The sequence below is a fragment of the Neopsephotus bourkii genome, unplaced genomic scaffold, assembly GCF_033783945.1.
Source record: "Neopsephotus bourkii isolate Nb327-2 ecotype Australia unplaced genomic scaffold, CSIRO-AGI_Nbou_v1 NB_13, whole genome shotgun sequence".
Classification (NCBI taxonomy): domain Eukaryota; kingdom Metazoa; phylum Chordata; class Aves; order Psittaciformes; family Psittacidae; genus Neopsephotus; species Neopsephotus bourkii.
In genome coordinates this window covers 1052044-1065604 of record NW_026900530.1, presented here as the reverse complement: position 1 = coordinate 1065604, position 13561 = coordinate 1052044, and the positions used below count along the sequence as shown (strand labels likewise).

At 40.4% G+C, this 13561-nt stretch overlaps 1 long non-coding RNA gene across 1 annotated transcript; it reads right to left on the bottom strand.

Moving 5' to 3' along the window:
- Nucleotides 1–10600: 10600 nt before the first annotated feature.
- Nucleotides 10601–12200, bottom strand: LOC133220488 (uncharacterized). The gene is made up of 2 exons (XR_009727751.1): nucleotides 10951–12200; nucleotides 10601–10827 (listed from the first exon to the last, which is right to left on the bottom strand). It is a non-coding gene; the product is annotated as an uncharacterized LOC133220488 (long non-coding RNA).
- Between the last annotated feature and the right edge of the window lie 1361 nt (nucleotides 12201–13561).

Below are 13561 nucleotides of genomic sequence, written 5' to 3'. Positions count from 1 at the left end.
TGTGTTTAGCCTAGTGAAAGAAGGGTTTTATTTGTCGGGGGGGCGGGGGGGGGTAGCTGGGGGGTGTGTTCATGAATGTTTGAATACTTGCTAAAGCAACCGTTATTGCGAAAAATACCTTGTTTGAAAACGCAGTAACAGCACAGCTGTGTGTTCTCCAATCATACATCACAGGGAAAGCTGATAATTCTTTAAACACAAAACATAATTCCCACAAGTAACAGCATTTGCTAAATTAAAAAGCTCCAGCACTCAGCCAGGAGCATGTGTATGACTAGTGACTGTGGATGCTATGGTGTGCACATGCACACACACACACATGAATATGGTGGGGGAAAATAGCTAATAATTGGGTCCTACTGATTCAGTGTGTGAGCTTTTCGAATCTTGAGAAAGATCACCACAGGAGACACCCACCACAGAGCCAGATCTGTGGACTTCTGCACCACAAAAGTAGTGGTTCTTTGCTGCTTAATAGAACTCAGTGAGATTAAGATAAAATGCTTCCTCTCTACATGGTTCTTTTAACAAATCACGGATTTTGCATGTGACAATAGACAGTTAAACCATTTATTTCCTCTTTTTATTTCTTCTGGTAAATGACTATAATTATTTTTAAATTAAAAACTATACTACTTGAGAGAGCAATGAGTATACCTGCAGTAGACAGCAACTTCTGAGAAATTAATGCATGCAATTAGTGAACAAGCTATTAGTTGAATACACTCTCCCCTTACAAAGGAACACCAAGAAGATTATCTTATTTTCACCTCACACTAACTCCCCAGTGCTGAATCTAAAAGCCGTCTCTTCTTTTCACAAGAAGATCAAGAAGTCTCGCCTTGAAGAATTTAGTAAGCAATAGTGTACCATATTTCAAAAGGAAATCTATACAGTGCATAAAACAGCAGAATAGACACTCCAACTCAAACCTTCCTCAAGCAGTGACATATACAGCAAAACCTCAGATGTCTTAGGAGGAAGAACGAAAGGTGCAGCTACCCTGACTTGTGAGATTTGGAGATTTTGCCTCCCTTGGCATAAGCAAGAAATGTCTGCCTGTCACCTGTAACTACAGCACCATGTTTAAGGTCTTCACAGGACTACAACAGATTGAGGGGGTCTGACAGATACAGCAATCACTGAGGTTCCCTGTTCACAGAAATAACTAGCTTCTTATATACTAACTGAGCCAAGTAACATTTATCACATAAGCACTATCATGATGGAAGGTTTTTGTACTACTTACACAGCTACATCAGGAAGGACACTGAATTTCAAAGAAGAATCAGGAAACACACCCTGATAGAAACTACTATATACTTTTCAACAGAAGGCAGAAAACAGAAATTCTGCTGAAGGAAAAAAGAAGCCAATCAACCAAAACAAAACAAAACAACCAACCAAACAAAACCCACAAAACAACAACAAAACTAACCAACCAAACAAAAATAATCAAACGCGCACACACACACACACAAAAAAAAAACACCACCACCAACAAAACAAAACAAACAAACAAAAAAAAAAAACCAAACAGAAAACCAAAAAGAAATCAACCAACCAACCTAATAGCAGACTTTTACCTTTCAGGGTTTGTGCACTAATCAGGCTGTAGTGAAGGGAAAACACAGAGGTATAGCAAATTAGATGCTACGAATCAATTGCTGCACTGACATATTCTCTGTTATGTGAACAATCCCAAGTAGAATAATTGCTCTGAACAACTACAAGGAACCAAGATTCATATATAAAGTTAGGTAATAGCACTTCATAATCACAACTGTGAGGATCATTTCTGATCTAGTTTAGCAGACGAAATGGCAGCTGCATCTGGCATGCTAACAGCATGCTCATTTTTATCCCTGGGACTCTAGGACTAAAATTGAGCAACTTCCTTGTAGACTCTTGTACCATCCTGGAATACTGGATGTCCTCCAGAGAGCACAAAAGGCAATAGCACACCTCATCAGTGCAATCCTTCCTGAATTGAGGCAGCATAACTTCCCTCTACTTTTAGCGCAAGACATTGCCTTCAAGGAAGGATGCAGAGCCAGGGAATCAGTGTCCATCCCCAGTGTCTCGATCTGAATTTCACAGCAGTCTCACAATCCAATGAAGTTGCTGCTTGTTGCTCCAAAACTGCTGAACAGCTCTGCTGGTCAGGCAGACAAGCTGCTATTTATGGTTTGGTTAAGAAACCCTCTTGTTTCCTCAAACTCATGTTTCATTTCCCCCTTAAAGAAATGTTGTTATAAAAACTCTGTAGCCAAGCCCATAAACTGAAGTCACCATTCTAAGATCCTGTATTCCGCAACACATAACTACTAAATTTCATTTTGGTGGAAACAGTCTACCTGCTACAGCTGTTCCTAATAGCAGGGGGTTGCTGGGAGGGTGGAGAGGATGTGACAACTTCCTGGTAATGTAACAAAATCTTTTCATCAGGAAACTCTAGCATTAACAAACTTTATGAAGGACTTGAGAAGCAATAAATAAGGCTTGAGAAGCAACCTTAACATACTTTAGTTGTTGCTTTGTATGAAACAGTGGAGTTCTGAAGGCAATGTTAACTGACAACAGGTAAACATAGTGGTTACTGGTAAAACTTGCAGCTGACAAAAAAATCAGAAATGAAGTTTCTGGACTTGTACTGTTTATGTTTCATGGCTGGAAGTGGAAGAAGGCAAACAAATACACAGTCACAAAACACTCTTGGGGGATGACTAACATCAGAACCTACATCGCCTTTCACCTTCCTATAGACAACATCTCAAGTTAAAAATAAAGAAATAAAAGTACAAAGTGTTATAATTATCCCAATCTTCCCCATCCAAGGTCACTCTTTTGCCTAGTTTAAAACCCAAAATATAATCTTCAGCTTTTTACAGTCCCCTTGATTTCAGGAAATGGAAGTTCCGTGTATTTTGAAAGAATGCTTGATAAAACAATACAAATATTGACAACTTCATTCATCTGTTAACATGAAAAATGGTCAATTGCTCAGTCTCACAGTTCAGGAATTTACACCATGCTCATCCTCATGAATCTTAATCAGTCTCAATTGTCCCAATATAGGTGATAATATTAAAAGAGTGAAACATTAACTCTAAGATTATTTTTTTACAAAAACAGAGACAGCACTCCTACTTTTAAAGCAGTAAATCAAATATATCACCTCAATTTGCTATTATTTCATGTTTATTAAAAAGCAAACAGTGTTAAGAAGGAGAAATATAATTGTATTTCTCTAAAAGAATTAATTTTAAAAATGAAGAGAAGTTTATGGAAGTGATGGAACTCATATCACCAGCAGGGTTTACCAACTACTAAATTAGCCTGAATTTAATTCAGTCACTGTGATAATAAGACAATCTACCCGCTCAGCTACCATGAGAATGATACTAATGGAATTACCTAGACAATCTGGACACATAAAATATATTTTAGAAGCTGTTTCACAGTGAGGTCACCCAGTACTAAAGCCTGATGAACTAATTTTGCTAAGAGATTTCAGCACTCTAGTTTACAGAAGATTGTGTTACATGAGAAAAAACTCCTGGGAAACTTGGCCTTAAGAAAGGGAATGTCAGTAAATGAAGATTGCTAAAGCTGTGCAACTGGAAGCTCAAGGCAACACGCTGACAGCATAAACTGTTAGTGAAGCATACTTGGAACAAACCATATTAAAAGACCTAAAAAAGTCCATTATGATGGTCATTAGAAAGCTTTAACATGTTAACTTTCAAATCAAAGGCAGATGAACATGCAATCTCAACCTTCCTCAGTAGTTCTAAAAATACAGATGGTACTGGTGTTAGCAGTACAAATGGGACAGTCTGAAGACTTTTCAGAACGGCTCCAGGAAGTCAATATGTAAAACAAAAAAGGAAGAAAGCAAGAAAGCTAACAGAAAAACCCCACCACTTCACTTTAGCTGTTAGAGGACATTTTTAAAAGTCATAGGGAAAAAAAATTTAGAAAAGCTGTTGGAAATACCTTAAAAAAACCCAGTCTGACAGAATCAGTAGGGGACACTTGTAACTAATGAGAAAATGAAGGCGAGCTAGAGAGGAAGATAGGTCAGAAATGCCAAATACGATGGAAGAACTCTATGATGTGACAGTGGAGGCCCTGGAGACAACAGACAAAGGCAGAAAAGGGAGAGAAAGAGACAGCGCTCAAGAGATGGTGCTGAGAGAGAAAAGAGCAGGTATTCTAGCAGAGAGGGAGGGGGGAGGAAACCTGAGGACCCAGGGAGAGCCAACACATAAGAACCCAAAACTGTTTGCCAAGCTTATTTACACTGAGTTAATCATGTGGAGTTGACAGAGCTCAAACTAGGAGCATAGTGGGAAGGGAACAGTGAAGATAAGAACAGGGAAGAAGGTAGATGGTAGATTGCATAAGATTTTGAAAGCGCTTTTGCTAAAGCAGTTTTAAAGAAAGGTGCCACCCTATGCAGCAGAGATCTTGTGAAGGATGAAAAGAAGAAAGAGTGAAGCTATAGATCATGCTGATGCCAAACAGACAATGAACATGGAGAAAGCAGTCTTGGAAAAGCTAGAGAAAACACTAAATCCAAAGGAAAGGGATTAGAAAGGCCACCCAAGAACATGAGGAATCAAAGTACTAAAGAATCGCAGATTAGAGGACAGAAAAAAGACTGTAGATCAGTTGCCAGAAGCAAAGAAATCTCATTTTACAATCTTGCAGCCTGAAGGGCAAACAGGCAATACAGAGCTAGAAAAAAAAAAAAATTAGTTATAATACTGTACAAGAGGAAATCAAAATAGTATTAAGAAAGTGCATGAAACAGCACTGCCACAAGTTCCAAACAAAATTCATTAAGGAGTTATTGTTAAAAGGAGCCAGAGTTATCGTCAGAAAAAAGGAAAGTAATATTTAGTTGATTCTCCACCTATTAATTTCTTTTTCATGGAGAAGCACCAAACATTCAGCTTGTGTTCTGGATTTCAAACAGTCATAATTTTCTTCACAGACAGTAGAATATGCCAGCAGAAGTCATACAGTCACTTAGAATTAAAACAACACTAAAACTTACATTAGAATAATAGGCACTGGCTGTATCCATCTTCACTGCATTTTTCAGCTCCAAACAAACACAGTTGTTTAATCAATAATGGGCCAAAACAAAAAACAACAAATAAACAATCCAAATAAACAAAAATACACAACCCAAAATTTCCCATGTTCACCAACTTGTACTGTGGAGGTCCCAGCTTTAGAGACAAAGGAGAGTTCTTCAACATATGGTCAAAAAGTCCATGATTAAATAGGGGAAAGGTTTTATTACTGCCTTAAGAGAAGTTAGCATTTGCAGCATAGCAGCTGAAAAGCAAGCATCTCTCATTGAACAATGTGAACTAGAGAAATTAAACAGAACTACTCTAAAGCATGCAAAGAAGTGGTATCACAGTAAAAAATAAACAAACAAACAGACAAATAAATAAAAAATTAAGGGAACAGCTGTAAAATTAAGCATGTTAAATGAGTCAAGTATTTGAAGAAGAGAAAATTAGGAATCTAAGGACTACACACAACTGGTTTTGTCTTGAAGCAGTACTTTCTCATATACAACAAAACCATTGTTAGTGCATCACTAGAAGAATGGAAAAAAGAAACCCCTAAGAATTACATAAGAGGAAAAGGAATGGATGCTTTTGAGTAACAAGTGTTTACAAAATTTAAGTAGTTCCCACAAAAAGGTGCTTTTGATAGAACTCAAAAAGCATTAAAAGTAGAGGGATTCCACCTCCCTTGGTCTTAGAGGGAGTGTCATAAACTGGCTATTAGGATGTCTGTCCTCCTGAAGAATAAATCCTCAGTGCAAGCACTGGTCACTGCATCAGGCCTGAGTCACAACATTTCCCCCCTAAATAATTTGAAATATTCATTCAGATGCAATTTAAAAATAGGCAACTTAGATGATAAGCATAAGAACATACAGAAAAGGGTTTCAAGACAGGGTGCTGGTGATAGCTACAGTTCTGTGCTGCTTGAGAATAACCAGTACACAGCTTAAACACTCTGCATGCAGTGCAACAGATCTTATGAAGAGAGTGGGGAAAAGCCGTTCAGCAGGTTTTAGCTCTACAGCTGAAGGCCTGGACTGTGGCATGCATACAAGCTGAGTGAGGGAATTGAGCTCCACTTCCTCACCCAATCTTACACCAGTGAAGGTTTCTGCTTGATACAGAGCAGGAGGATTTTGTAACAGCTGGTTATGCCGGTATTTTTTGTGTTTAGTACCACCTCTGTAGTACGAGCAGATGTATTTAAAAAAAAAAAAACAAAAACAAAAAAAACACAATAAACACAGAAAACTGCTCATCCATTGGACTGTTGGGTTTGTAGCTAATTACTCAAATCGCTTGCTTTTCTTTTTATACACAATAATACAGAAATCAAAAGCAAATTCTGCCTCAGACTTGTTTCCATAAAGTTTCTAATGCAGACACCAACAGCTGTGTAATGTGTGTCCACTGCTAAATGTGGATGAATTCATACTGACCTGTCTCATATATTCAGCTGCTTTAACAGTGACAAAAGACTTCCCAGTATAATCAATACAGTGTAACTGTAGACTACCACCAAAGGACTCATTCTGTTCCCACACTTTCTTCCCACAAGCACGAGCAGATTTCCAGACCCTCCCTTGCACAGTATGTGGACACTGTGCAATCACTACACAAGTAAGTTCAGTTCCCCTGAGTGACAGAACACTGTATCTCTTTACTGGGGAGATCAGTTTTCCATCAGATCAGCTTGCTGAACCAATCCTTTCCACTCGTGCAGCCTCATCATCACTAGATTTTATGCAAAGGGACGAGAAAGGCAAACAATAAGCAGAATGGGAGCAGAAACAAGCAGTGCAGCCCCTTCCACCAGGAACCTGTAGCTACTACAAGCTAGTTGAAATAAAAAGTAGATGTGCGGAAGTGCAAAGAAGTAGAAGTGAGGTAGAAGTGCAAAGTTCTATGAAATCATATCTGTCTGTAAGGCCAGAATCTGCAAACTGAGTCACAGCTAAGTTCAGCATTAACGTTCTTTACTTGCAGTGTTCCACTGAAACATTTTTCCTTATTTCTTTTTTGAGGAACAAATTCCTTTTTCCAAATGCTGGCTCCACTGCACAGTGTGCCGTTAACAGCAGCATTAAATGAAAAATATCAATTATGTGAAAACATCTGCAAAACAAATTCACAAAAGAGCACTTTTAGTTTGTATTTACTTGTCTACCTCTGTCCAAATTCTACTCTGAAGCAAACAGACATGATAGATGAATTAATAACTTATCACTGTTTTCTTATTAAAGCTTGCTCTCATTGTCTAGTTAAAAATGCAGTAAAGTACAAATGCATTTATATTTGTGGACAATTTGTATGCTATCTTATGACCAGTACATACAACTTAGACATAACCACTGTTGTCACATGAAGTGAGAAAACTCATCTCTCCCCTACTATAGGGGGAGTAGAAGTCATGCAGCCAGATTGCATGTTAAGTGCTATGAAGGTCTGTCAACAGACAAGCAGAAGTACCTCAGAGATGCAGTGAAAGGCCAGTAACAAAATACAAGCTACCCAAAATCCAGGATAAAAAACTCTTCAAAGAGCTGGACTACCATGCAACAGACACATCTGGACACCACAGTAAGAACCAGCTGTCCCACACCAAAAAATAATATATATGTGCACTGGAAATTCATGTTACGAGCCTGTACACATCTTCAGCTGGTTTGCTTCACCATTCTCACATAGGAACATATTTGGGTTGACTGAAAAAAATGCAGCCTCTTTTGAAAGGCTGTTTTGTATGACTGCAAACATCTGCTGCATATATTGCTCCCTGTAGGACTGAGCCTCTAACAAGAACCTAAACTCACTGGGTAAGCCATAACAGCTCTAGTACAAGACACATGCAGAGGCCAACAGCCACCGTAGAACTGCTGCCTCACCACTTCAGGGCAAAAAGGTTTACAGGGAACCATCCCCAGAATGCTCAGGGAGGGCATCAGCATAAATCTGGGTATTATATATATACAAACATTTACACACTCTACCTGAAAATACCACCTCTTGGACACACCAAGAGGTCTCCTCACGATTTCTGTTCTCAGTCAGTCTTTGTAACACATGTCCTTTATTTCTGTCCAAAGCAAAGTCTTATTCTGACAGACTCCCTGCTTTTTCTTCTGGTAACCTTCATCATTCTTCTCCCAATACACATCAACAGCAGTCATATTTTTTCTGTATTTTCTCCTTTACCCATGCTACCTATTAAGGCAACTTTATCCCTTCTCAAGATTATACAGCTAATTTATTTTATTGATTCCACATCGCACCTCTCCCTATCTCTCTCCCTCTCTGACACTTCTTTTGAGGTATCCCACCACTACTTTCAGTTCACTAAGCTAAAAATCAGACTACTTATTCTCTGCCCATAGGAGTGGGGTTTTTTTGGTTGTTTTTTGTTGGGTTGTTGGTTTGGTTTGGTTTTTTTTTTGGGGGGGGTGTTGGGTTTTTTTGGGGGGGTGTTTGTCTTTGTTGGTTGGGGGGGTTGGGGTTCTTTTCTTGGTTTGTTTTGTTGGGGGGGGGGGGTTGCTATACCTTATTTACTGCTCTCCCTAATAAGGGAGCAGTAAGTAATAAGCTCTCCCTTATAATGCAGCCTGTCTGCTCTGTTCACCTTTTTTATTTCTTTCAGTGTTGAAAACATTACTACAAAAAATGTGAAGAACTGTCCTACATAGGCTATGGGAATATAGCAAACTTTATATGATCACATCTGAATCAAGGTTCAGAGATCACATTCCCTATCCACCCTACCTCTGGCCTTACCAAGCTATATGTTACAAGTCTTGTTCCAACCTTTTCCATTTTTGGCTTTTGCCTCTCCTGCCCTCTGCCAAGTACCCCACCATCATCTTTCAAACCCCTCCTCTGCGGTTGTGTTGTCCTGTATGCTCCAAATACCAGCTTTCTTTTCCCCAGAGTTGACATGTACTGCATCTGCTTTAAATAGATGCTAGAATCCCTCTCTTACGTGCTTTCCTATATAACTGTTCAAAAGTGACAATAAAAACTGCATATTATTTATGTTAAAATTATTTATCAGACCCTCACAAACAGAGCAAGAAGAACGTATGCCTGAGGTGACTATGGTCTCCTGAGGCAGCGCTGCTACAGTCAAAGCTGCCTTGTCCCCACAGTGACCAGGAAGTTTTGACCAACACTTGAGGATGTGTGGATGGTCAAGCTGCATGCAGCTCAGTCCTCACCGTGCCTGTGGAGGGGAGCAGCTGACACAAGACTTCGTGTGACGATTAACGTGTGCTGCCACACTGACTGGAACTGTCAACTCGCTTCCCACCACCAACGAGCTAGCAGCGACTTTCAGCCATTACCAGCCTGGACACGGCTGTAACTGACAGGAGGAGGAGGACGGTGGCTTGCGAAGCTCCGCACAAAGAGGACAGCAGGACTACGCACGCCGCTCCGCACGCAGGGACACCCAGGGGTCCTGTCTCACGGCCTCCCCAACAGGGAGGCCCTGCGGGCTGGGGACCCGCCCTCTAGGCCAGAAGCCGAGACGGCTGGGAGAGCGGTGGCACCGCCCCAGGGCGGGGACGGGACGGGACGGGACGGGATGGGTCGTGTTGGGACGCTGGTCGTTGGCGCTCAGGGGAAGCGGGGCTCCGCCGGGCCGGGAAATGTGCTGCCTCAGCCGCGGCCATGGCGGCTCCTCGCCCACCTCAGGCGTTGACGCGAGATGTCTGCCTGCGCCCGGCTGCCCCTCGCTGCCCCGGCCCGCGCTCAGTTTCCGCCGTGGACCCAGGCCCACCGTGCCCGGCAGCACCCAGCACCCGGCGTTAGTCCCGTTATTCAAGCGCAGGTGCTCGGTTCACGAGTTCTTCAGGAGCAGGAGTTGAGAGAAGCCCATGGCCAAGCTAGTGATAGCAGCTGCCCGAGGAGAAGGCAGTGAGAGGCAGCTGGCTGCCCGCTACACTTCCACCACGTGCTTGAGGTGACCACAAAGGCCTCCTAATGCAGCAGAGAGGAGGGACGTGCTTCTCGCTGTGGGTTGGGACCCGTGTGGTCACTCACAGCTGGTAACAGCCAGGTTTTCCTTAGCAACCTCCAGGTGACCACTGATCAGAAAGGTACATCTTGTCCAAGGCTGTGCAGGGGGCACTGGCCAGGTGTTTCAATAAAGATGAATGCAAATCAGGTTCTCCCAGACCCCAGAACATGTGAAATTCAAGTACCTTACATTTACTCTTCGTTCTTGGGGTCATCTTGCACTGTATCTGTCTTACAAGTATGTTTTTACTCATGAGCCTTAAATATCCTTGGCCTCAGACTGATTTTTTTCAGTGTTACAGGCTAGAAACACCTACTTTATTTCAATGGCATAGTCCTCTGCTGTCATCACAGAAAAAATGACAGAAATAGTTTAAAAATTGAACATTAATACTTTATAACACAAGCAACACTTCTCACTTCCGTCTGCAAGTATTAATTAGTATATTTGGGGATGCCAGAGAAATTAGGGATTCCTAAGACTACATCTTCACCATTTCTCAAAGCTGTAGGCTTCAGGAGAGAGGACTCAGCAAACCTTCATGTTCTCCATTTTGCAGACTGCACTGCTGGCCCACCCTCTTTACTGTAAGTCTCCTTGAATTCCTACAGACATCTGTAATTCTGTTCTCCATTAGTTCAACTAACTGCTATACATTCCAATGTAATCAGCATCACTCCAGCCTCCACTGTCTTTCTTGGGCTTCTCAGTTCTGTTAATCTGAAAACAGATGAGAGAGTTAATATTGACACTGGGAGCATCATATTAAAGGCTTTATCTCCAATCACTTACTGGAATAAGCATCAGCTTGCTCAGACCTTACTGATCATCTTCTCAGCTCACCTATTGATGATTCAGGTGCCAAATCCATTTTCCATGACAATTTTATTTGCCCTGAGGTGCTGATCAGTCAGCAGGCCAACTGGACCAGCAGTATCACTCTGGCATGTTGTAGGACTGCAGGTGTAAGTCATTTTGGAGAAGCATGTGCAAAAGCATCACACGTACTTGGTGCTGTGTGGTCCAGCACCAGTACTTGGCTCTGTTCCCTGTGTGGAAGAAATTGTCCATTTCTGATCAAAGAATAAAATATATAGACATAAAGAATTTGCCATGAATTTGACCCCTTTTGGACAAAATCATTAAGATCTTGGGCTCAGGTCCCAGCACTCTGTACACGGGCCCTCTGAACTAAGAACTGAGTGGGCTACATAAGAAACAGGTTGTTCCCTGTCCTCCTTCTAGGCCATTAGCTATTCCTTTGATTAGCTTGCCTTCATTCCTCAGGGTCTCACATTTCTTTTCCTTACATAGTATGCCATACATTGTATTAGTCTTAGTCAGTTTCAGAGCACTGTAGAATGCATTTTTCTTTCTGGCCTTGTCCAGCATGAGCTCATACACTTCACATCTCTTTTTCTTCCCCTGTTCATTGAAAATAAAATATCACAAGTAGCCTAATATTTTTCGATCCATCCAAATCCTTAAAAGCTGTGGTAAATCATAACATTGCGTAGATGGGTTAGAATCAGACCATGAGTACTCACAGAAATCAAATGTATGATTACATCCTTTGCATTTCTGGGCTCCAAATTAGCCTGTCAGGTCTGCATGCACTACTTCTGCTGACTTCAGTGGGAATTGCACATATGAAACTAACAGAATAATCAGGCCCTGAAAATTTGAGCTTATGTCCCCAAACACAGCTACTGCATTTTTAACTGATTCAGTGTGAGATGCATCTGTGACCCTAGAGCAACAGCTGGGAGTATGTGTTGGCACCCAGAAAGCTAGTGCTGTATTTCCACATGGGATATACAGCAATCTCCAACCTGCCCTGCTTGTATTTAAAACACAAACTTAGATACAATATAAAGGAAGTGTTTCTGTTACCATGACATTGAGTAAGAAAATAAACATGCTCCCTAGAAAATGAAATACAAGGTAACAGAGCATTTTAGCAAGTCTAATGGCAGAAGTCGAAGCCTTCATGTTATAGAAGACAAATGAAAAGTTTGATTCTGATAGCTTGAAATAATAAAAATACTGAAATATTTTGCATACAGAAAGACACACTCCAGATACTGTTTGTTCCAACCATTAGGAAAGAACTATTTTAATTTTCACATTCTGTTTTTCAATTTTTTTTTCTTTTCATTTTTTTTTCCCTGAATTCCCCAGCTAAGGGATACGAGTATAGGTAAAATGCACTGGGTACTTCCTAGAAATCGCCCAAGCAGAAATAGGTGATTTAAAAACAAACAAAAAGTAGGAACAAATAATTCAAATCTAAAACACAGGGAGTTTTAGCTATTATCAGTAAGATGTTGCATTATTCCTGGGGGAAAAAAAAAAAAAAAAAAAAAAGATGATTCAGTATTGCAATTCTTCAAATTCAGGCAACTAGACACTCAGGAAAGCAAAAAGTTACATAGATTACCAAAGGTAAACCTGAAGGCTACATAAGCTGTTAGTGTTACACAACCATATGGAAATTGGTGCGAAGAAACTATTAACAGATCATCAAAAGAAAAATAAAATAACAACATCATTTCAGACACATACTTTAAATCAAGCTTCCAGGATACATATAGCATAGTCTTTTTTGTTAAAGTAGAGGAATCTGTAATTTAATATTCTGTAATTTAATATTCAAATTCCAGTCTTAATTTTTATATTTAAAGTCTTCTTTGTGATAGATGTTAGAGAACTTCCAACGATAATTCAGTATAACTCACTTCATTCAACACATATAGGAGTTGCACTGAGTGCTAGGCTCAAAAATGTTGCAACATTTATGTGGATTTCTGTTCCGGACAGCAATGAAATCTTAATTCAACATGTGTAACTTTAAGAATCTGACCCTGAACTAGCATATTATTCAAATACACCATGCATATAAGTCCCATTTCATACTGTTTTTATTTTTATTTGAAACAAGATGCCCCTCTAAAAAAAAAAAAAAGTGCAAATGTTTCTTTCTTTCAGTTTGGAGTCATCAGTAGTATTAATATGCCTGCCTATGTTATACTTAGCCCTGTTAGACATGGCAACTTCTTTGCCCTCATTTTACAAAATAGCAAGCCTTCATGGTACAGATCGGAGGCAGGCACATTATTGGGGTTGAGCCCATTAACCATTTTTTCTGCCCAATTCCTTGAAGTAAAATCATGACCATCCAACTTAATTATTTATTTTGTGACGTTGTCCATTTTAGAACTGAATTAGTGAAATGCAATCAAACTGAGCCAAAGGCTCGGACTAGGCTGCCATTTTGACATTCTCATCAGGGAAATAGTGCTGTAAACACCCATACTTGATTCACATGCATGGTCTCTTGGTTGCCTACAGTAATGCCCATCTGTTCAGATGGCATCATGCCCACTCAAGTTGCTCAAGGGAATACATGCTGGGCAGTCATTGGCTTAGGTAAGTATTTTTCAAACTGGGTTGG